The sequence below is a fragment of the Hypanus sabinus genome, chromosome 5 (genome assembly GCF_030144855.1).
Source record: "Hypanus sabinus isolate sHypSab1 chromosome 5, sHypSab1.hap1, whole genome shotgun sequence".
Classification (NCBI taxonomy): Eukaryota; Metazoa; Chordata; class Chondrichthyes; order Myliobatiformes; family Dasyatidae; genus Hypanus; species Hypanus sabinus.
The window spans coordinates 135,418,091-135,441,940 of NC_082710.1; the positions used below are offsets into that span (position 1 = coordinate 135,418,091).

General features: G+C 39.4%; 1 protein-coding gene and 1 long non-coding RNA gene across 3 annotated transcripts in view; both read left to right on the plus strand.

Moving 5' to 3' along the window:
- The window catches only part of LOC132394384 (uncharacterized), a 32,124-nt gene extending 17,891 nt beyond the window's left edge, over window positions 1–14,233 (plus strand). Inside the window, exons 2-3 of the long non-coding RNA XR_009512298.1 lie at window positions 1,241–1,367; window positions 13,387–14,233. This is a non-coding gene — a long non-coding RNA (uncharacterized LOC132394384). The remainder of the gene's footprint in view (window positions 1–1,240; window positions 1,368–13,386) is intronic.
- The window catches only part of dachc (dachshund c), a 540,735-nt gene that overhangs the window by 72,097 nt on the left and 444,788 nt on the right, over window positions 1–23,850 (plus strand). The gene's annotated exons all lie outside the window — the stretch shown is intronic.

Below are 23,850 nucleotides of genomic sequence, written 5' to 3' on the forward strand. Positions count from 1 at the left end.
CAGCAATCACAAGATGTACAATAGCATCACTGGGAGGTTATAGTGATATAGTGATGTCATTTCTTTATCATATGACTCACTATATATTCCATCGATATCTTTATAATCCCTTAACCGATAGACTGATTGCAACTTTACTTGGACACTCTGTTACATAAATAATTAGGCTGTTTTGTTTACATTCAATAAATGATTAAGTCTGAATTCTAGAAAAAATATCACGGCACTTCATCTCTTATTTATAATAAGACTGTTTTTCAAAGGATGCTATGCTGCAGCAGAGACATGAAAATGTACATTTTTCTTTGCAATTCAATTAGAGTAGGTTCTGCCCTGGACCAGATTTATTTTAAGGTGCCTACATTGGGATCTAGCCTACTTTACTGGAGATCTAACCACTGATCTTATATATGCTCCCATTTGGCTCTTTACAATAGGAAGATAGAAGATTACTTTAAGAAAGATTGATACATCACTCCTATTTTCCCCAGAGTTGGGTTGATAAACCTGTTAATAAGTATACATCCTGACCAAGTTCAGCTATGGCGTTCATGAAACCAGTGCCTTGCAAAGCTCCTTAGTGCTGATATTTGGTTGTTTTCCCTTTTTGTTGTGTGACCTTCAGACTTAGCCTCAGAATACAAGGGTGTCCCTTTAGAGAAAAGGTAAGGAGGAACTACTTTAGCCAAAGAGTGGTGAACCTGTGAAATTCATTGCCACAGACAGCCATGGAACCCAAGTCACTGGGTACATTTAAAGAAGAGGTTGACAGGTTTGTGCTCAGTAAGACTATCACAGGTTATGGGAGAATTGGGTTGAGAGGGTAAATAAATTGGCCATGATTGAACACCATGGTTGGAATGGACTAATTCTGCTCCTTTTGGTCATATCTAACCATTGATCTTCTACATGTTTCCATTTAGTTTAATTTTTGCCCTCCATAATAGGAAGATGAATACATCAGAAGATCTAGGAAAATTACTTTAAAAAGACTGATGCATCACTCCTATCTTCCCCAGCACTGGTCTAGTAAACCTGTCATCAGTTACGGGGCTCATGTGATCAGACCCTCATTAGGTTTCTCAATGTTGGTATATGATAATGTGCTCTTTTTGCCACAAAAAGTTTCCCAGACCGTTGTTTTGCTTGAACACTAATCTGCACATGTGACATTGAAGCTGTATTGCATGACCATTATTAACATAAAAGGGAAATTCAAGAATTGATCCTCTCTGCACAGGGCCCATTGCCAGGACTCACACTGCCTTGTCAATGCTACTCTACTCCCTTTGGCGTTCCTCTGGGCGGGAAGTGGAGAGTCAAGCTCACTGACCATTGGCATCGAGGAGTCCTGCAGTGAGTTACTGGTGAGGCCACAGTGATGTTTAGAGTTTAGCCTTGCCTTATGTCATAACTAACCAGAAATCTAACAACTTTTAAGTCCCTGATATTCAATGACATTTTAAAATGATGTAGAATTAAGAGGTTATTTCATAAAATTAATTGAAAAACATTAAAACACATACAGATCAATAAAAAAAATCTGAAATAAATTATAGAATCATATAACTCAGAACATATCTGTTCAGCATATCTTGTCCTTGCTGACCCGACTGTAACCCATATCAATACGAACTACATGTGCTCATATTCAACCCGTATCCTTCTACTCCTTTTCTATCTAAACACCTGTCCAATTGTAATTGTATCTGCATCTACCATCTTCACTCGCAGCTTGTCCAGAAAACCATCCCCTCAGTGTGGAGAAACTTGCCCTTCAGATTTCCTTTAAAAATTTCCCCTTTCATCTTAAACCTCTGTCCTTTAGTTCTAGACTCTCCTGCTTTGGGGAAAAGTAGATTCTGACTTTCCAACCTATCTCTGCCACTCATAATCTTATATAACTAAAAAAAGTCATCCACCTGTCTGCTGAATTTCAATGAGAATTAACCCAGCCTTTCAAACTCTCCTTATAACTACAGCCCTTCAAGCAACAAACTGGTGAATTGCTTCTGCACTCTCTATTGTCAACACATCCTCACTGTACACAATGGTACACAATATTTCAACTGCAGTCCAACCAATACATTGTACATGGCATCCCGATTCTCATACTCAATGCCTTAACCTCTGAAGACACAGGACTCCTTCACTACTCATCCATTTGAGATGCCACTTCATACACCAGTGCCCTTAAGGTCCCTGACATCCCAATAAGCATCACATCATACTTACCTGGATTAAATTCCATCTGCCATCATTCTGCCCAAATTCCCATCTGATCGCTGATTCACTGAATACTAGGAGCATCCTTATTTTGCTGCCTACAACTTCACCAATGAAATAAAAGACTTAAAAAGAAATTGCTACCTCCCGCTATTTCCGATTGAGAATCTCCATTGAATTGAATGGGGTCTTTCACCATACACCAGGCCTGACTGGCAGGTGGTAGAGGTGGATTTAGCAACAGATTTTAGTACTGGTCACTTAATATGCTCTGGATGTACAGTGCTTCTGTGTAAAGCAGGGAATTACCTGCTTAGGGATGAGTGACTACTAGCAATTCCATCTGGAAAGCCAACCCTAGCCAGTACAGTCTGTTCCGTTAAAAACTATGTTTTCTGAGACAAAATCCTGGAAGATGTCAGTATATCATTTACTGTAAATTGTCTTCCAGTCAAGATAAAGTTAGTAGAGGCATCTGAAGGGACATGTTGGCTGGTCTTGATCTGTGACTAAAAAGCAAACAGGGGAAGGAGGAGAAAAGTAATGAGAAACTTCCTGTCTGGCGTCATTGACCTTTTTAAACATGTCTTCTATAAATTGCTGAACTCTAGTGACTTTTTTGAAAGTGGCTGAGTGCACCTATTCCTCTTTCTGGTGACTGTTCATTTGTTCTATACATCAGCACCCACTGTGAGCAGTCCATCACCTCAATAAAACCACAGGCATCAGCTTGTTTGCTCTGCCACTAACCCCTTTGTGCTGCAGTGTTGATGCCATAATTCTAGTCAGCTTCCAACAATGTTCTGACTATTTCATGGGTGTTCTTGTTTTTATAGCCTCAAAAGTTTCCACAGTTGCTGAAAATCCAGAGTAACGCAAACAGAGGAACTAAGCAGGTCAGGTGGCATTTATAGAGAGGAATAAATAATCAAAGTTTTCGGCTGAGATTCATCATAATTTTTATATATGTTCACTAACATTCCATACATTGAGGGCTACAATGAAGGTCCTCCATCTCTGTCCCTACTGTCGCACACAGATATAGAAAGAAACTTCGTTGTTGTTTGGTAACAATTTTTTTTGGAGCAATCAGGGTTGTAACCCTTGAGATGACCCTCCTGAACCTGGAGGACCAGTGGACCACTCCTAGTCTCGCCTCTACTCTTTGATCTGTTTAGCATAGGCGACCTTAACAAGAGGGCAAAAGGCCCTGACTCCAGATCATTGAGACACGCAAGCTTCCAAACCCTATGGCAATGTTGTGGTCCTCTTGGAGAGGCAGAACTTAAACCTACTGAATACTGAAAGGCTCAGATAGAGTGGATGTGGAGACAATATTTCAAAAAGGGGGAGAACACATCGATATCTTTTTAGAAAAGAGACAGGAAGGAATTTCTTTAGCCAGTGTGTGAGAGTTTGTGGAATTCACAGCTACAGACAGCTGTGCAAGCCAATCATTAAGCATATTTAAAGCAGAAGTTGATAGGTTGTTGGTTAGCAATGGATAACAAGGAAAATTAATAAAGCTTGCAGAAGGATCTGGACCAGCAGGAAAAATGGGCTGAAAAGTGGTAGGTGGAATTTATTGCAGACCAGTGTGAACTGTTGCACTTTGGGAGGACCAGCCAGGGTGGGTCTCACATAGGGAGAGGTAAGGCAGTGAGGACTGTGATAGAACTGAGGGATCTTGTGATACAAATCCATAATTCCTTGAAAGTGGCATCACAGGTAGATAAAATCAAAAAGAAAGCTTTTGGCACTTTGGCATTCATAAACCAATGTATTGAGTTCAGGAATTGGGATGTGATGTTGAAGTTGTATACAACATTGATGAGCCCTAATTTGGAGTATTTTTTTGGTCAGCTACCTACAGGAAAGATGTAAATAAGATTGTAAGAGTACAGAAAAAAATTACAAGGATGTTGCTGGGTCTTGAGGACTTGAGTTACAGGCAAAGGTTGAATAGGTTAGGACTTTATTCCCTAGAATGTGAAAGACTGAGGGGAGAGATTTGATAAGAGGTATACAAATTTATGAGGGGTATAGATATAGTAAATGCAAACAGACTTTTCCTACTGAAGTTGGCTGAAGACAACAACCAGAGGTCATGGTTTAAGGGTGAAAGGTGAAATGTTTAAGTGGAACGTCTGTCTTCATTCAGAGGACGATGAAAGTGTGGAACAATTTTCCAGCGTGGTGAATGCTGGGACAATTTCAATATTTAAGAGAAATTTGGATGGGTACATGGATGAGAAAGCTATGATCTGCATGCAGATTGTCGGGACTAAGCAGGTTGATGGTTTGGCATAGACTACAAGAGCCAAAGGACTTGTTTCTGTGCTGTTGTGTTCTGTGACTTTTCTAAGGCAGGAGAATAGGGTTACGAAGGGAAATATACCACAAGCATGAGAGATGTGTGTTTCTTAGGAAAATACATCAGCCATGATTGAATGGTGGAGTATACTCAATGGACCGAAAGGCTTAATTCTGTGCCCTTATGTTTATGACCTTATAATTAATTAGAAACATCATTTAGAAAGTTGTGAGACTTTCTTGTATGGGGGCAGGTAAAAATCCGATTTGGAACTGCACAGGTCATATTTCAGTGGTCAATGATTCAAGCAAAAAATTGGAGAATAGCAAAGAATGAGATAGTTTAAAACAATGCCATTGTTTCTCAAAATGAATGGGGCCAGCCTTTGATCATATACCAATTCTCACTGGCAAGTTGGAGAGGTGGTATCAACAGTTGTGACCCAATGGACAGGAAGGTGTGGAAGGTAGTGCAGTGTGTCTCTATCTGTGGCTAGGAAAGGGTATTGTATGCAGATTTTAACAGTACAGTTCTCCTTTTAGTTATGTGGCAAACACAATCACTGGTTTATGGAAGGCACATGCCCTTATATTCATTCCTCTGTGATCTTTTGCTTTGATAAAGCTACAGCGATAGCACATTCCCATGCTGTTCCTGCTTATCAATTTCAGACAATGCCAGGATATTACAATTCTCATGCCCTTTCATGATTCCTCTATAATCTTGTTCCTCCCTAGCCCTCTGACCCCTAAGAACCCATAATCCAGTAGGATCTCTATCCTGCTCCAATCTTATTGGCTGCTCTGCCTTTAAACTTGCACAATCCTGTACTCTGGAGTTCCTTCCCTAAACCTATGAATGTTCACTTCTTTTCCCCTCTTAGACCCTGCTGATTACTTAAATCTTTTACAAAGAATTTACACCTTTATCCTTATATAGTTTTATTACAGTGTCAAAATTTGTTTGAAAATTCTATTATGAAACATGTAGTATATTTAACCAATAGAGGCAATATTCATTGTATAGTGTCATCTCTGCACTAATATGCCCTTGGGAGATACCTCCATCAAGATATTGCACAATGTTTTTTTAAACAATGTTTTTTTAAACAATGTTTTAGAACATCAGATTGATGTTGTTTAAAATACCAGCCCTCTCACGGCCTCCTCATCACATGCTAAGCAATGTGGTGGTGAAATGGTTAAAATTATTACTTTCTGTGCTAATGTATTTCCCCATCTGAAAGAACAAGATGGTATTGTAATAAAAGCAATAACAAGAAGTAACAATGCTTTCATTGTCCTCCTGAGGAAATGTTACAAAGAAATCCTAAAACCAGTTGTCCTTGATAGAGAAACTGTTAACAATTATAACTCAGAGGGAGGCTGTGTTTGTTTATGAAAGGTAATAAAACCTATCACCAGCTCCTGCTATATGAAATCTGAAAAGCAAACCTGAGCTGATTTATTATTCCCATAGTCTGCAAGAGCTGACATCAGTTGTAGCTCCCTCTCTGTCACCTTTGCAGACATCAATCATGTCAGCAAAACTTCCAATTGCATTCTACCAAGTGGTACTGATTGTTGTGTATTTGTGCAGTTTTGGGGTGCACATTTTCCCCTCTGATCTTTCACTGCTTGTAACTCTCATGACTACGGTATACTCGTACATAGATGCACACACAGATAAGCACAAGAAGATGGACAAGCAAGCACAAATACACACAATAATGTACGTGCACATGCATGCATATGTAGACAGATGGATATACACGGATACACATATGAACACATATGCACATGCAAATGGACAGATGCGGTCCTGATGAAGGGTCTTAGCCCAAAATGTTGTCTATTTATTCTTTTCCATAGGTGATGCCTGGCCTGCTGAGTTCCTTTTGCATTTTGTGTATGTTGCTTTGCATTTCCAGTATCTACAGATTTTCTCATGTTTGTCACACAAGTATATTATCAGCTCATTAATATTTAAATCTGGGATTGAGATGGCTATTTTAGATCTTTTTCTTCTTCCCATAAGCATATATAACAAGCTATAAGTATTTATTTACTGTCTTGTCATTCCATTGCTCACCTGTCGATGCATGTTAACATAGTGCCATTATTCCAGTGAAATGCATCAAAGAATTCCAGAGGAGATACATTAAATGAAGTTTCAGACTGAGCAATATACATTATACTTCAGGAATTTCTTGGAGGAGCAGAGACAAAGAGAATTGGAAAGGATACTCTTGCACTTTGTGCCTACAAAGTTAAAAGCTCAGAGGTTCAATAGAAAAGGGTACTTAGCATGCAAATTGGAAGAGTACAAATATCCCGGTGATGTAGGATTGGTGGTTCACCAAGATTGGATGGGATGGCAGGTGATTAAACTCTATCTTTTACATGTGGAAAATTATAAGAAGGAACACAACATTTTCATCATTTAAACATTGAGATTTAGTGTACTGAAGTTGCAATCTACTCTGTTTCAGAAATAATTTAATAACTTCCACTCTCATGGCCAACATAATAGTAAGCAGAGTCCCTCAAAAATAAAATACTAAGACAGAGAAGAAAAAAAGTCAAACATAATCATAGAGAAATACAGCACAGAAACAGGCCCTTGAGCTGATCAAGTCCATGCCGAAACCAGGTAGACTGCCTATTCCCATTGACCTGCTCTAGGACCATAGCAGTCCAGATCTTAATTATCCACATACCTATACGAACTTCTCTTAAGCATAGAAATCAAGCTCCTAAGTGCTGGCAGCTCATTCCACACTCTCACGACCCTCTGAGTGAAGAAGTTTTTCCCTCATGTTTCTCTTAAACTTCTTACCTTTTGCCCTTAAACCTACGATCGCCAGTTGCAGTGCCACCCAACCTCGTTGGAAAAAGCCTGCTTTAATTTACCCTATTTATACTCCTCATAGTTTTGCATACCTCAATCAGATCTCCTCTTAATCTTCTACCTTCTAAAGAAAAGAGTCTTAACACTTAAGCCCTGTTCTGATTGAAATGCTGTTACCAACAATTAGGGTTCATAGGTTCAATTATACTAATGTTACTGGCCAAAACTCTAATTAAATTCAAAGGTCCATTGCTCCCCTCAGAAATACAGAAATGTAAGTAGTTTTGAATCTTTTCTCAGTGATTAGTTTAGCTAGTAACATGCAGAAGATCAGATTCACTATTAATTGAAAGGAAACAAATTAGTTTTGGAGAAATTAACAGGCTTTTGCTGGCTTGCATCTAAACTTCTTACGTGTTTTGCCCTATTCCTATTGATAGTGCACAAGTTGGTTGGCTGCATATTCGAATGTGGAATGAATGACTTCATGGTGATTTTAGTGGGGTCCTCTTTTGGATTTAATGGTCCAGGTTATGCCTGCCTTTTACCAGCGGATCCACAGAGATCCCCTTACAGCTTCCTTTTGGCTGTGCTCTTTGACATGCTGCCTTGTGTTGCAAGATGGAAGTCAAAGATGTACTGGGGATTAGTTGTTGATTCATGTGACTTAGGGTTCTGTGCTAGAGGCTACTCAAGAAGAGAAACTCAAACAGCCTAGCTCATAGATACACCCTGTGGCCTCTTTATTAGGTACCTCTTATACCTAATAAAATCCACTGAATGTCTGTTCATGGTCTTCAGCTGCTGTAGCACATCCACTTCATGGTTCGTCATATTGTGCATTCAGAGATGTTCTTTTACACATCACTGTTGTAACATGTGGCTATTTGAGTTTATATTTATTTAGTGATATAGTGCATAGTAGGCCCTTCTGGCTGTAGGAGCTTCGCTTCCTCAGCAACCCCACAACCACAATCAACCCTAACTAGATCACAGGGCATTTTACAATGATCACTGTTAACCTACCTGGTACATCATTGGACTGTAGGAGGAAACTGGAGCTGCTGGTGAAAACCCGTGCCTTCCACAGGGATGACTTACGGAGACTCCAGGGTGCCCGAGTGTTGCGCTAACTGCTACGCTACTGTGGCACCCATTACCGTCACCTTCCTGTCAGTTTGAACCAGTCTGCAACTCTCCTCTGTCCTCTGACATTACTGCCGCTCACTGGATGTTTTTTTCATTTTTCGCACCATTGTCTGTAAACTCTCGAGACTGCTATGCAGGAAAATCTCAGTGTTTTGAGATACTCAAACCACCCCTTTTTGGGACCAACTTTCCACAGTCAAAGTCACTTAGATCAAATGTCTTCCCCATTCTTGTGCTTCGTCCGACCAAAACTGAACCTCTTGACAATGCCCGCGTACTTTTATTCATTGAGTTGCTGTCACATGATCGGCTAATTAGATTAACAAGCACACACTGTACACATTAACAAGCAGGTGTACAGATGTAGCTGATAAAGTGGCCACTGAATGTATATAGGATGATCTAACTCTCAAAGACCCTAGAAGGAGGCCATTTGGCCCATTGAGTTAATGTCAGATATTAGAACAGTCCTCCAATTATTTTCCTGTAATGTGTTCTCACATATGCCCATGAACATCCACTAACTCTCCTATCAGAATAAATGTACAACAAGCAGTTAACCAAATAGCAAGCACTCCTCTTCAGGAAAGAGGGAACTTGATCATATTGGGCTTCTTGATGGCATTTTTCAAATAGGATCACCAACCTTGATTAAAAATGTGTACACAAGCACGTGTTTGCTTAATCATAATGCTTTTAACCAGTTTCTGGTACTTCTAAAATGTTTGATTTAATTTTTAAAATGACTTAAATTTATCCAAATAATTTCTAAGGTTCCACAGAGTTACTAAACAGAACCTTGAATGGACAGACAGACAGACAGACAGACAGACACACACACACACACACACACACACACACACACACACACACACACACACTCACACACATATTATTGGTCCATTAATATTTTATCCCAAACTGAGTAAAGTTGTATCTGGACATTCCTATTTCCTCCTACTAAAGATAATAATCTGAAAATACCCTCTGACATTTATTTGTGGTGATGTCATTCCATTCCTCACTTATGGATGTGCATTTGCAGAGCATCATTATTCCAGTAAAATATGTCAAGCACCTCACAAGAGATAAATCACATGAAGTTTGAAATGGAGCTACATAAAGATAATGCCTTTTGAGGGCAATGATCTATTAGGGGAGTGAAAACAGGCATATACTAGCAGTTAGAAATACCAAGCCTCAAGTCATCTAGTTCTATTTCTCTTTTTCCTCAGAATATAGAGTATTGCTTTATCTCCACTTTCCTTCAATCTCAGTTAGCAAATTTGAATTCTAAACTAAATTTAGCACTTGAGAGTCCTGAATAGGAAATCACACTTGAAGGGACAGCAGATCAACCCACCAAAAACAAAAGTCAAATGGTTGATTTTCTGTCACTCTCTATCTAATGTTTAAATGCTCATGGTCATATGTGACTCAGGCAGGAACCTGGTGGTATTAGTCTCCATGAGTGCATTTCCTTTCTAATACCTCATCGAGGGACAATCTATGCCTGAGGTGGGAACTTGTTAAGTTTACTCAGTTGGTTTTTGGACAGAAATGCTGCCTGAAACTAATAGTTGCTCTTTATCCCTAATCCATGAAAGTTGGAAAAAATTGCAGGGAAGATCCATTCTTCTGTGTTTACCAATGATCTTCCCAACCATTCTCCCTAATCCAGCTCCAAGAAGGTCAACTGTAGAGCTTCATGGTAAGCATAGCAATTACTTTTGGGATCTGCTTTTCTACATGATTCTAGGCCCATATGCTCCATTCAGGCACTAAGCCAACAGGAAAACTATAATGGTTACTTTTAAATCAAATATTTAAGGAATTTTCTTAACCTTGACTCATGGTTGAGGATCACCTTTGAATTTGCATCTTTGACAAGTGAACAATTTCCATTTGTATCTGGATGTTTGATGAAACACAGCCAGTAATGATGAATGGCAAGATTCCGTAAACTTAAAGAGTAAACAGTTCTATTTTGTTTAGCATAGGTATCTGCTCTGTAGGGAAAGAGAGATGCAGAATGGTTCCTGAAATGCAAAGAGAATTTTAGAAGCCTTAAATGAGCAAACATAAGGGGTTTGAAAGGAAATAAATTAATGGAACACATGTCTCCTAAGTGGGTTTTTGGGACTTAAAATACATAGAAATTTATGGAGGTTAGAAGTTTGCTCAGCAGAATATTAGACATAGAGATGGAACATGGGTGAAAGATTTATTAACAGATGGTGGTGATGATGGATATAGGTATAGTCGTTCATTGTATCGGAGTAAGTGTGATTGAATTCTTTGTCTAGTGCTTAACTTTAAAATATTTTTTATTGATTTTAATTACTTAGAAGTGTTTAAACCTATTTTAAATATTTTACTTTTTAACTAAAAATTTTGAAAAATTTTCAATGCATTTTGGCAGTTTAGAATAGTTTTCAAAGTTTTTTGAATAGCAGAAAACATTCAATCCGTTCCAGGTTTGACAGTCAGTTAAGCTTAGTTAGTGGCTGTCAGAGTTTTCAACTAATTAGTTGATGTCTGGATTAACTAGATTAATTGTCTGGATCTCACAAAGGGCTGCCTTTGTGTATTATCTCAATATATGTCATATATATATATCATATATTTTTGGACAGGTATCAAATGGAAAGTTTAAACAAGTAGATATGGTTAAGGGAATTTTTCATTTCTCACTGGGTGAGCAGTGGACATGGGCTGTCTATGGCTGTACCAAAGCTTGACTCTAAACAAATTTATAATTTAATTACATACAGCGTCAGTCAATAAAATTACTCTCTTGGTGACCTTAAATCTATTGTGTCTTTTGATTGGATAAAATTGGTTTCATTGGAAGGTATCAAGTCCAGCCTTTGTGCCATTCACATTTATTGGCACCACAAATTGGCAGCAAAACTCCCATTGCTCTGATATTTGCACGGTTGTACACAGCATTTTTCAGGTTTAATGGTCCATCACCTCATATTTTCCAATTCTCTCAATCTTTTCAAAAAGACCAACAACTTTTCCAGAGGAGGTTTTGTACTAATCAGACTGAATGTTTACACTTGTAATGACTGGGCTGATTTCAACAGGGATTTCTCTGCGTTTGAGGAAACCACAGTATTACCATTTTTTTTTTAGTTTTCTCTTATATAGTTTGCGCTTTAGGTTGACACTGAGGACCACTGTGTTAAATCAACTATTCACACAGGACACAGTACACATTAAACAGTTTTGTTTCTGGCTGAAATAAGTTGAAAATATTTGCAGAGGCTGTTCACTTAATAAAGAACAAAATAGCTTTTCATTGTTTTCTGATTCATTGAGAGAGTTTGTCAACTAAATTGCAAAATTCTTTGGCAGAATCCTTTTCTTTAACAAAAGGCATGCAACTTATCACAGTGACTGGTGAGAGTGAAAAAAAATATAATGTTCTGTTTGTGTTGCGTTTTCTTTGAAATGAGCTTAATTCTTGCTGGATTTTTTAAAAATGAAACTAAATTAGCAACAGCAAAACTACAATGCTGGAGATGCTGTTAATCTGAAATGCAAAGCAGAAAATGCTGGAAGAGTTGGGATCTTGCATCGGTTTGTTAATTCTTTTATTTCCTGAGATAAAACGCAGAATAGGCCCTTCTGGCCCTTCAAGTCATGCCGTACAGAAACCTCCCAATTTAACCTCAGCCTAATCACAGTTGATTAATCTACCAACTGGTACATTTTGCACTGTGGGAGGAAACCAGAGCACCCAGAGGAAACCTGCGCAGTCACGGGGAGAACATACAAGCTCCTTACGGGTAGTGGCAGGAATTGAACTTGGGTTGCTGGCATTGTAAAGAGTTGTGCTAACCACTTTGCTGACCATGATTGAGGTACATAGCTTTCAAGTAATGTCAAGGCAAAGGGATAGGAATGAGGAAGATCAGCTTGTGCAAAAGGCAAGAAGGATTACATAATGAAAATGCAAGAGAAAGTTAGGTGAAAATCAAAGACATTGAAAATAAATACAAAGGAGCTGCAAGTAATTACAACAGAGTTGTAAGCGATAAGGCTACATTAAAAAAGCTTGACAAGTAGAGAAACTAAATATGCTGGTGGCTGTTCCCATTATGCTATTTTCACTCATCCTTTCACATATATTGGTTTGTTCTGCACATCCCTCCAGTACCTTCTCTCTCACTGAAAATTAACTTAGATTTCGCTCTTTCATAATTGTGATGTAAGGTCTGGGACGCATCATGTTGACTGTGTCACAGAAGCTACCTGACCTGCTGAGTTTTTTCCAGCAGATTTCTATTTTTAATTACAGATTTTCAACTTTGCAGTTTTCTTTTTATTTTCATTGACAAGTAGAAGGTTAAGGATGTCCAAGTAAATGTTGACAGCCTAACCAACAATGTGTATTGGCAGCAAATGCATTGTGGTCACTTCAAAATTCAAAGTAAATTTATTATCAAATTACATATATGTCACCATATATAACCCTGACAATAATTTTCTTGTGGATATACTCAATATATCCAACAACCAAGATAGAATCAATGAAAGACCTCACCCAACAGGGCAGACAACCACTGTGAAAAAGACAGCAAACTGCAACTACAAAATGAAAGAGTAGAAAAGGAAATAATAATAAAAATATTAAACAATATATATTGAGAACATAAGATGAAGGGTCCTTGAAAGTCAGTCCATAAGTTACGGGAACAGTTCAGAGATGGGTCAAATGAAGTTGAGTGAAGTTATCCCCTCCGGTTCAGGAGGCTGATGGTTGATGGGTAACAGCTGTTCTTGATCCTGCCGGTGCTGTGAGTCCTGAGGCTCTTGTATCTTCCTCCTTATTGCAGCATGAGAAGAAAGCATGATGTATGTGGGGTGCCCTGATGATGTATGATGCTTTCCTTTGACAATGCACCATGTAGATGTGTTCGATGTTGGGGGAGCTTTACTTGTGTTGGTCTGCGCTGTATCCATTGAATTTTGGAGGATTTTCCGTTCAAGGGCATTGTTGTTTGGACACCAGACTGTGATACAGCAATCAACGTACTCTCCACTACATACATATCTATAAAAGTTGATCAAACTTTTCGATGTCATGCTGAACTTTAGCAAACTCCTAAAGAAGTGGAGGTGCTGCCGTGCTTTCTTTGGAATTGCACTTATGTGCTGGGCCCAGGACAGGTCATCTGAAATGATAAGACTGAGGAATTTAAAGTTGCTGACACCCTCCACCTCAGATCTCCCAATAAGGACTGTCTCATGGATGTCTAGTTTCCGTCTCCTGATGTCAATAATAATCAGCTCCTTGGTCTTACTGCCATCGAGTAAGGAATCGTTGTCGTGGCATCACTCAGCCAGATTTTCAATCTTTTGCATTGCTTTCGACCTTACTGTTCTGATTTTGTTCTTCCTTGCAAAATTTTGTATAATTTTTGGTTAATTTCTGTTTTTTTTTCATAAATGCGGCTTATCTGATGTTCTGTGCCCATGATGTAGATGCAAGAAAATTTATCATCGCACCTATCAATACACGTTCTTGTGCATATACCAATAAAGTTGATCTTGACTTTGAATACTTTAATTAAAGTCTTCTTGGTTACCAAGAAAACAACCAGTCTGTCGAATCTTTTCTCATAGCTCCAGCTTTCCAGTCTTATCAATTTTTTTTTTTGAAGTTGGAAATGTTATGCAACAGTCAGCTCCAGGGAGCTCGATTTAATATGTGTGTGTGTGTGTGTGTGTGAGTGTGTGTGTGTGTGTGTGTGTGTGGTGTGTGTGTGTGGTGTGTGTGTGTGTGTGTGTGTGTGTGTGTGTGAGTGTGTGTGTGTGTGTGTGTGTGTGTGTGTGTGTGTGTGTGTGTGTGTGTTTTCCATTTTCTTTCCATGATCATACAGCTTCCTCTGGGTGCCCTGCTATCCAGCCACATTCCAAGGGTGTGCCGATGCAGCCTGTCCTCAGGTTATACATACAATTGTGCTCCTATAATATTATGAATTTGAATTCCAACTTGCATATCTATTATTCAGGTAACTTGCAGACGTTTCGTAAGTCCAATTTAATAATTGTGTGTGGTCCAACTAGTTCCCCCCCCCCACCCCGTTCTCTCTCTCTCTGTTTTTAGCAATTATTCTTTCTTAATCAGTAGTATTGTGTTTTTTATGCTGTTTGTCCCTGTATTGCAAAGGTATGGTTACCATATCCAATGATTTTTGTGCAATTTTCAACTTACGTACAAAAATGACTGAAGGACATCTATAAAATGGAAATAGCTACCCAGGGATTCACAATAGGTTAATTGGCTTCTCTAAATTGGCCCCTTATGGTTAGATAATGTCAAAGAGAAATAAAGTGGGAGCTTATGGATATGTATTGGAGAGAATATGTAAGAAAGGGAACAGGGAAGTTAAATGGAAGGGACTGGCATGGACTCAGTGAATTCAATGGCCTCCTGTTTTCTCCATAAGAATAAGATAAGATCTTTATAAGTCTTTACACCTCTTCCAGTGCAAAAACGTCTTTCAAACAAGACCTCAACAGTCTTACCTGTCTAATTGTACAGTGAGATATTCGTCCCTCGATCAACGTGGTCTTATGACATTTGTTCAAAGGGCACCACTGTGGAAATAATCCACTGGTTTGCATATAGAAAACAATCTTCCTTCAAAGTGAAATCAGTAAATGTCCTCACTCAACTGCTTCTTCATCTGCTGACAGTCAATTTGTATTGCAGCCACGTGCCAGAAACCAAACTATTTCTGTGCACTGTGCTGTCACAAATGATTTTGCAAACAAATGCTGGCTAATAATAGTTTTGATAAATGATATCATTTCTCCAACAGCATTAGACCTCCCAGTTCACCTATGGCCTAACCTGTTAGCACGTCAAAAATAATAAGAAATTCAAACAATCAACATTCAAACTGCATTTTTTCCTGAAATGTGTTGCAAAGAGCAATGCATCAAAGAAACATTTCTGATCTTGTTGAGTAAAGCCCCATTGTGAGTACCATTTGACATGTGGGTGTTGTGAATTCTTGATCAATTTGACAACATAACTAAATACTTGACCAAGACAACAATGCTAATTAAATTAAAAATTGGATGCCACAACTTCCCACAATTTTACTAGTTGGATGACTTGAACATACAAAGCAGAAGTTGCTTGCAGCATCATCACAGTCACAGAGCACCAGACATACAACATTCACATGGAAACCACAAATTAATCACTTACAAGAACACAATTAGAACCAAAAAAAGTTCACTGTAGCACAAAGTGGTCATGGTGTTGCTAAACTGAAGTAGTGATTAGGGTTGCGCCATCTGGTTCAAGAACTGAATGGTTGAAAGGAAGAAGCTGTTCTTGAACCTGGTGATGTGGGACTTCAGGGTTTTCTTGCCCCTGCCCATGGTAGCTATGAGAAGATGGCATAGACTGAATGGTGGGGTTCTTTGATGATGGATGTTTGCTGCTTGAGACAGCGTCTCTTGTTGATACAGCTGATGGTGAGGCGAGTTATGGTTGTGACATATTGGGCTGAGTCTACTACTCTCTGTAGTTTCTTATGTTTCTGTGTATTCAGATTGCCCAACCAGATGCAACCGGTCAGGACACTACCAACATTCTATCTGTAGAAGCTTGTTAGAGTGTTTGGTGATATGTTGAACCTCATTAATCTTCTAAGAAAATTAAAAATAAAGCTCTGATACATCTTCTTCCTGGACTGAATCTGTGTGTTGGACATTAGAAGGCAGCTGACGATCTCAGAGGATCATGGGATTTGTGCCTCTGGTTTGTGTCCTCTTCGGGGCGCAAGCCTGGGCAGGAATATTTGAATAACTGGCTGTTGCCCATGTAGTGGGCTCCCCCCCTCTCCATGCCACTGATGTGGTCCGAGGGAAGGGCAAGTGCTGAAACAGCTTGGCACCAGTGTTGTTGCAGAGTTTGCCAAAGTGAAGTTGTCGCAATATCAAACTGCCTTAGGGACCCTGGCTCTGGATTTCTTCCTCGGGGTTTACTCCCAAAGCCTTTCCCATGGGCGGGTATGGATGCAAAGCAGCAGAGGTTTAAAATCAGAGTTTTCCTTCTCCTAGGCGGGCTGCCATCAAGACTGATGATCCCCACCAGCCCGAAGCAACTGGTTTTGCGGTGCCAGTAGTCTGCCTTTGCCCCTTCCCTTGTCAGCAGGAACAGTTCCACTGGACTTAGCAGCTAAGTGAAGGCCAGGAGACAGGCCGTTAGAGATGCACACCATTTGGAGCACTTTATAGGTAGTGGGAGCTTAATCCCAGTACCATCCCCAGCTATGATGACCTTAGGAACCTAATGCCAGTACTTCTTTAAAGCTGCCGGCTCTCGCCACTGTCAGTCCCCCAACATAGAAGTCAACAATCAGTCCTTTAGTTTTCCTGATGTTGAGTGAGAGGTGATTTTTGCAGCATCACTCAACTAGGTGTCCTTTCACTCCTGATGAAGGGTTTCGGCCCGAAACGTCATTACTACTTCCTCCCATAGATGCTGTCTGGCCTGCTGAGTTCTGCCTGCATTTTGTGTTTTTACGGGTGTCCTTTCTCACTTCTATATGCAAAATTATTCAAGTCCTGGATAGAGTAAGTACCAAGGGCCTAGCTGAAGGCCCTTTCAAAAACCAAAGGGGATAACATTAAATTAATTGGAAAAAGTATTAATTAGAAATGATGGAATAAATAACTATAACCTAGAAAGTGGGAGAAGTGTAGAACTCACTGCCTGAAGGGCAGTGGGGGAGAAAACCCTTATTAGTTTTAAGCAACATTTTCATGTTGAGGAACAGTGACCTGGTGGGCCTTGGCTCAAGTGTTGGACAGGGGATTGTTCTCTTCTGACCAGCATGGTCTTGATGGGTTATACAGCCCACATCTATTTCATAAATTTTCTATGGGTCCATAATTTGGATGCTCCACATTGCCTCCTACTAAGGCAGAGAGAGGAACAAAGAAAGGAAACATTCAAAAGAGGAAATCCAAGAGCTTAGGAGCACGGCAACTGAAATCACGGCTAATGAAGTCAATGGTGCAGATGATAATTGGGATGAGCAATTGGGCTGAGTTTGGGGAGCCTGGGGAATTTGGAGGGTGGCGATATTGGGTGTGGTACTCATTTTCAGAAGTAGAGTTCAATATGAATACTTAACTTTATCAAGTTTAGCACATGCAGTAAATGAATAATCTCTTCCCTGAGGTGTTGTCAGAATTAATCAACAAATTAAAGGTTGATAGTTGGTTCAATTTAGCTTATAGGCACCATTACAATAACACGTTGCAAAATATGACCAGAAAATCCCCATTAGAAGTGGCAATCTGAAATATACATGTGAGGAAAACAATTCCTAGGAGATTTACTATTGCATGGATATCAAAAAGCACTTGTTTAGCTGTAAAAGGTATCAAGGCATAGCATCCTATCTACTTTCTTGGGAGAAGAAAATCACCTTTAAGTTTAAATTTAGCCCATGGAGTCATTAGTTAATCATGCTTTAGAACAGGGGTTTCCAATCTGAGGTCTATGGATCCCTTGGTTAATTTTACAGGTCCATATCATAAAAAAAGTTGGAACCCCTGCTTTAGAAGGACATCATTTGGGCCCATTCCAATAGACTTGATTTTGACATTGACATATCATTGAAAATAATTTTCTCTCTCGCTCATTCTCTTTGGAAAGTCATGATTTGTTCATTTTACACTGCTCTTATTGGCATGAGGATCCAGATATTCTCCACTTTCTGGTTGAAGACCTTACATTTTTTTTTCTCTCTAGCATCTTCTCTGTGCATCTTTTGCTTGACATAAAATCTGTGTCTTCTGTTCTTTGAGCAATTCATTAACAGTACAGGCCCTCCTTTTGTAACTGGGGTTTAATTCTACATACCTCTGCCAGGAAAATCACAATTTCTACACCAGTCATGTTAGGCCTCATAGGAGTTTCAGTGAGATCACCTGTTTATGCCCGGTCTGATATTCTCTTGTCAATGGCCAATGTCCCTCTTTTTTCAGAAATAAATTTTATTCATAATAAAACTGCATTAAAGTACAAGAGAAAAAGAAAACTACATAGTTCTTTAGGTATATAGTGTTGTTCAGTCTATACATTCAGAGTGTCATTGGCTATATACGCTAGCTGTGTTGGCATGTTTTGCGTAGGTACCACCATTGCCACTCAAGTTGCTCCCAAATGTGATACAGACCTTGGTTGTTTGAAAGGCTTCCAATTGGACACAGCCCCCCAGTATTCAGAGGTCAAAGGACCCTGGACTGCAGTGCTTCGCCACTGAACCTTTGTGTTGGCTGCATTAAGCCTCAGCACATATTCCTGCAGTCTGGAATGTGCCAGTTGGCAGCATTTGCTTATGGACGTCTCATTTTACTGGAAGACTAGTAAGTGTCGGGCAGACCAAAGAGTGTCTTTAACCGAGCTGACGATAGTCCAGCAGCACCTGATATCAGTCTCCATGTGTGTGCCCCTGGAAACAGCCCATAGACCAGAGAATCCTCTGTTACACAGTAAACTTCTTAAAGCCTACTTACCTGATAGTGAGTACTTCAATCAGATTCAACAACTAATGGCCAGGTAAGAGTGACCCCTTTTTAAGTGTCAAAGAAGCTTACCTAGAGAGCCTTTCTTTTGCATGAGTGATCAAAATTAATTGTGTGCTAATGACATGATAACAGTGGATCTTGTCATCTCTGTAGACGTTAGGCCATCTCTGTGTTTCATGCATGAAAAACCCAAAACGAATTTTGTGACCTATTTAACCTATGTCGTGCATACCTATTATATCAAGCAGGCTTTTGATTAAACTCTTTTGATAAATGCCGGAAAAAAAACTTGCAACATAGTTTGAAGGTTTTACACCATGTTTCCAAAAATAAGAAATATTCCTCTCTTTGGGTGTCTTAACTTCTGAAATTTAGGTTGTTTTAAATCACCCAGGACATGTCCTCTTCTCATTGTGACCATCAGGAAGGAGGCACAGGAGCCTGACAGCACACACTTAGTAATTCAGGAACAGCTTCTTCCCTTCTGCTACCCGACTCCTAAATGGACATTGAACCCATGAACCACGACCTCAACACTTATAAATTTATTTTATTTTTTACACTACTTATTTAGTTTCGCTATTTAGTAAGTATATACTTACCGTAGTTCACAGTTTTTTTCTCTCTATAGTTATGTATTGCATTGTATTACTGCCACAAGTTAACAAATTTCACTATAAGTGCTGGTGAGTGCTGGTGATATTAAACTTAATTCTGATAAATGTTAGGTACTTTTTCCAGATTCTGGGGCTGTGCTGCTTAAACCATCTTTTTAAATGTCTGAGATTAGGTTTGCAGTGAGATCTATAGGCTGCCTGATCTTGTGGCTCAAAGTAGCCTCTGAGAACCTACAACTGACAATCAATACTGACAATCATTGCTCAACTTCCCTTATCTTGCTGCAAGCATGACTTGTCTTTCATTTTCCACTGTGTTTGCATTATTCACTTGAATGCACTGTGAGAAAATCAGAATGCATGTCATAAATTTGAATATTTTGACAAACAAGGTTTAAGCAGTTCTGGAAGTGACAATGCAGTGTTCTCCCCTCCCCCCTCCCCCCTCCCTTTTTCTTTTTTAGATCCCTGTGGGAGCTTTAATTGCATCTGCTCTTTCACAGTGACTGGCTAAGGGTATCCTACCTCCCAGCTGATGTATTCGGGTTTTCAGACCAATTGCTCTGTGAAGGAGACTTTTTTCTCTCTCCCTTCCAGTGTTCAGAGATAAGGCCACAATAAAGGGCCAAGAACGAAGCATTGTCTGGGATTGCTCTTCACAATCACAGTTAGTGCAGGAGGCAGGGAAATGCATGACTAACTTCAATGAGACAAGTGACATGGCTTTAGTCAGTACACTGGGACAGAATGGACACCAGGTTAATGCAGTGATCAGCACTGTAGAGAAAGGAAGCCAGGGTGTAGTAACTTCTTTTGCAATGGCAAGGATAAAACCACATTAAAAACTGTTAGTCCTTTCCCTTAATTAAGCTTTAATATACATGAAGGTGCACTTTTATTAACAAGGCTTTTATCCTTCACAAAAGCTCTTTCTACCTGTCGGGTGAATGTAGTAAGATTTTGTGGTAGCACCAATGGCAAAACTACTGGCATTTGCTGCGATTGCACTCTAATATTATCTGCAACTTTGGGACACTTTGCCATTTCCAGCAGAAATCTTGAAGCTCCTGTCTGTGACCTGGTCACCTTCCCCAAGCTCTACCATTTGTCTTCACCTCCAGCTAAAAGTTGAAAGCAAATCACTTCAACTGGTGTGAACTGTCTGAAAATGTAACTTTGCCTCATAGGGTTTAAGTGAGATTTAGTCATACCTCCTGTAATAGGGGTATTGAACAATTCCCTAGCATGGTAAGATAGATTTTAGAACTCATCATAGTCTTGAACTTTTTTGTTTACCTGCATTGCACTCTCTCTGTAGCTTTTACATTTTATTCTGAAATTGTTATGTTTTGTCTTATTCTACATCAAAGCACAGTATAATGGCTTGATCTGTACAAACAGTATTCAAGACAAGCTTTTCACTGTACAAGTAACCATAAGAAATGAGTATCAATACATCAAACCATGATTTCTACTTAGCAAACCCTCCATCTTCATTGGGCTAATTTTATATATGCAGTTTTTGACTCCTTTATGTAATAATTCAACATGTAATGGATTTTATAATAATTATAATGTTTACAAAACATGCATGTGATATCTCAGTTTCTACTTTAATTGTGTGTTTGTTTTCCACAGTTCATTTGGCACTTTGTTTGAATGGCTAATTAAGAATTGTACCTTTTCCATCTTTGGATTCTTTGTGAGAATTCTAAACTGTCTCATCAACAAGTATTGATGATTCCACAGTTTTAGTACCCACAGGGAACAGAAGCCTGAGAATAACTAACATCGGAAATGGGGTGATTCACATCCCAGATATTGGGAACAGGCCACTGCTTAGCTGATGACTTTGAATTCGGGATTGACATGAAAATCGTCTTGGATATTTCATAATGGAAATTATTTTCCAATTTAATGAGAATATCACAGAAAGGAACTGACTCTAAGTCAGGTTGAGTTATGGTCATATGAATCAGTACATGAATGCACAGTTGAAATAAAAATCAGCAGTTCACAATGAAACAGCTGGAATTCTCTGTGACTTTGTAGATCATTAAATTACACACATATGCATTTATTCCTGTATTAAAATGTTACCTTGAGGTATATTCAGGATTATCACACATAATTTTTCTAATATGCCAATACTTTTCAGTGATGGTGTTTGCTATTGTTGTGAAGAACCATATACTGTATAAAATGAAGGAGCATTGATCCACTAGCCATTGAGCATCCATCTACACTAATCCCATTTTTACTCTGCCCACGCTCCCCTCAAATCCCAAGTTCCACCACTCAACTGCTTCTTCTTCTTCTTGGGCCCTTGGCTCTTAGTGGAGCGTAGGCCATTGATTACCTCCTGTCTCCATTGCCCAAAGTTGATGGCATGATTGGAGTCCATTGGTGTTTCTGTAATCCATTGCATCCACTGTACAGCTTCACCAGAGCCCTGTTGGCCGGCTCTACCCGTTTCCACCTCTCACGACAGGGATGTAAGGTTCGTCTTAGAGAGGCACCACTCAACTACAATAAACATACAAACTTCATAGGTCAGGCAGAATCTGTAGAGAGAAATCAGGATGTTGATTAGTTCCAACTATGGGGGTATTTATACAAAATTTAGGGAGGGGTATTTTTCTGTAAATCTGCGGTATATAGGAACTACTTGCAGAAGTGATAAATCTCTGGATTTCTCTGTCCCAGAGGCTTGATGATTACCATTTCTTACCATGTATACTGTTTAGTCTCTGAGCTTCACACCAGCAAGGAACTTCTTTGCACCCGCTGCAATAATTGGGGGTATTGAAAGAGGAATTGGATAAATATTTGAAAGATCAAGGAATCAAGGACTGTTGGAACTGGCACAAAAGAGGAGATAGGGACTCGGGATAGATCAGCCATGATCACCTGAAATGACAGGTCAGGTATGGAGAGTCAAATGGTCTATACCTGGTCTATTTCACTATGTTTAATTTAGTAATCCTGGAACAGAGTAAAATTGATCTACCTTTCTGCTCCGGATTACTGCTCCATAACACTTAGCGTAAGTTCATACTGAGTGACAAGAGAATTAGATTGGCTGCAATTGTCAACGAGCCTGCTTACAGTTAGCTATGAGTTTGCACAGGAAAGTTGACAATTTGATCTTATTTCCATTGACTGTGAGGTAAAAACTTAAATGTTCAGGTTCAGCTAGTTGGAAAACTCAGCTCGAGAAGTTGAGGTGAATGGGAAACTTCCCGGCTGAATGTCAGATTGGGAGACATTGAAGGAATGTTGATTGTTCATTTTAGTGTGTCTTGTTCCCTACCAATTTATGTGAAGTTCATTGCTGTTGATCCTGTGTATATAGTAATGAACATTCACATGCTGGATCATTTAGCAGCTCACATTATAGCATTAGTAGTAATTCTAGGTTTGCCCCTAAAATCATCTCATTTTTAACTGTTGTTTCATGCATATAACTGTCAACCCTTTACAACAACAATCACGCATACTTGAGCATTGTCTTTGGTTGCAGATATTAAACACGTAAGAGTAAAAGATTGAACACATTTCCAAACATTCTTTTTCTGGTGACTTGATAAAGGGAACTGAATGTACAGGGTGTAAAAAGGATGAAACAGGTTTCCAGTGTATTACAATAGACAATAGACAATAGACAATAGGTGCAGAAGTAGACCATTCGGCCCCTCGAGTCTGCACCGCCATTCTGAGATCATGGCAGATCATTCACTATCAATACCCAGTCCCTGCCTTGTCCCCATATCCCTTGATTCCCCTATCCATCAGATATCTATCCAGCTCCTTCTTGAAAGCATCCAGAGAATTGGCCTCCACCATCTTCCGAGGCAGTGCATTCCACACCTCCACAACTCTCTGGGAGAAGAAGCTCTTCCTCAACTCTGTTTTAAATAACTGACCTCTTATTCTCAATCCATGCCCTCTGGTACTGGACTCTCCCAACATCTGGAACATATTTCCTGCCTCAATCCTATCAAATCCTTTAATTATCTTAAACGTTTCAATCAGATCCCCTCTCAATCTCCTCAATTCCAGCGTGTACAAGCCCAATCTCTCCAATCTCTCTGCGTAAGACAGCCCTGCCATCCCAGG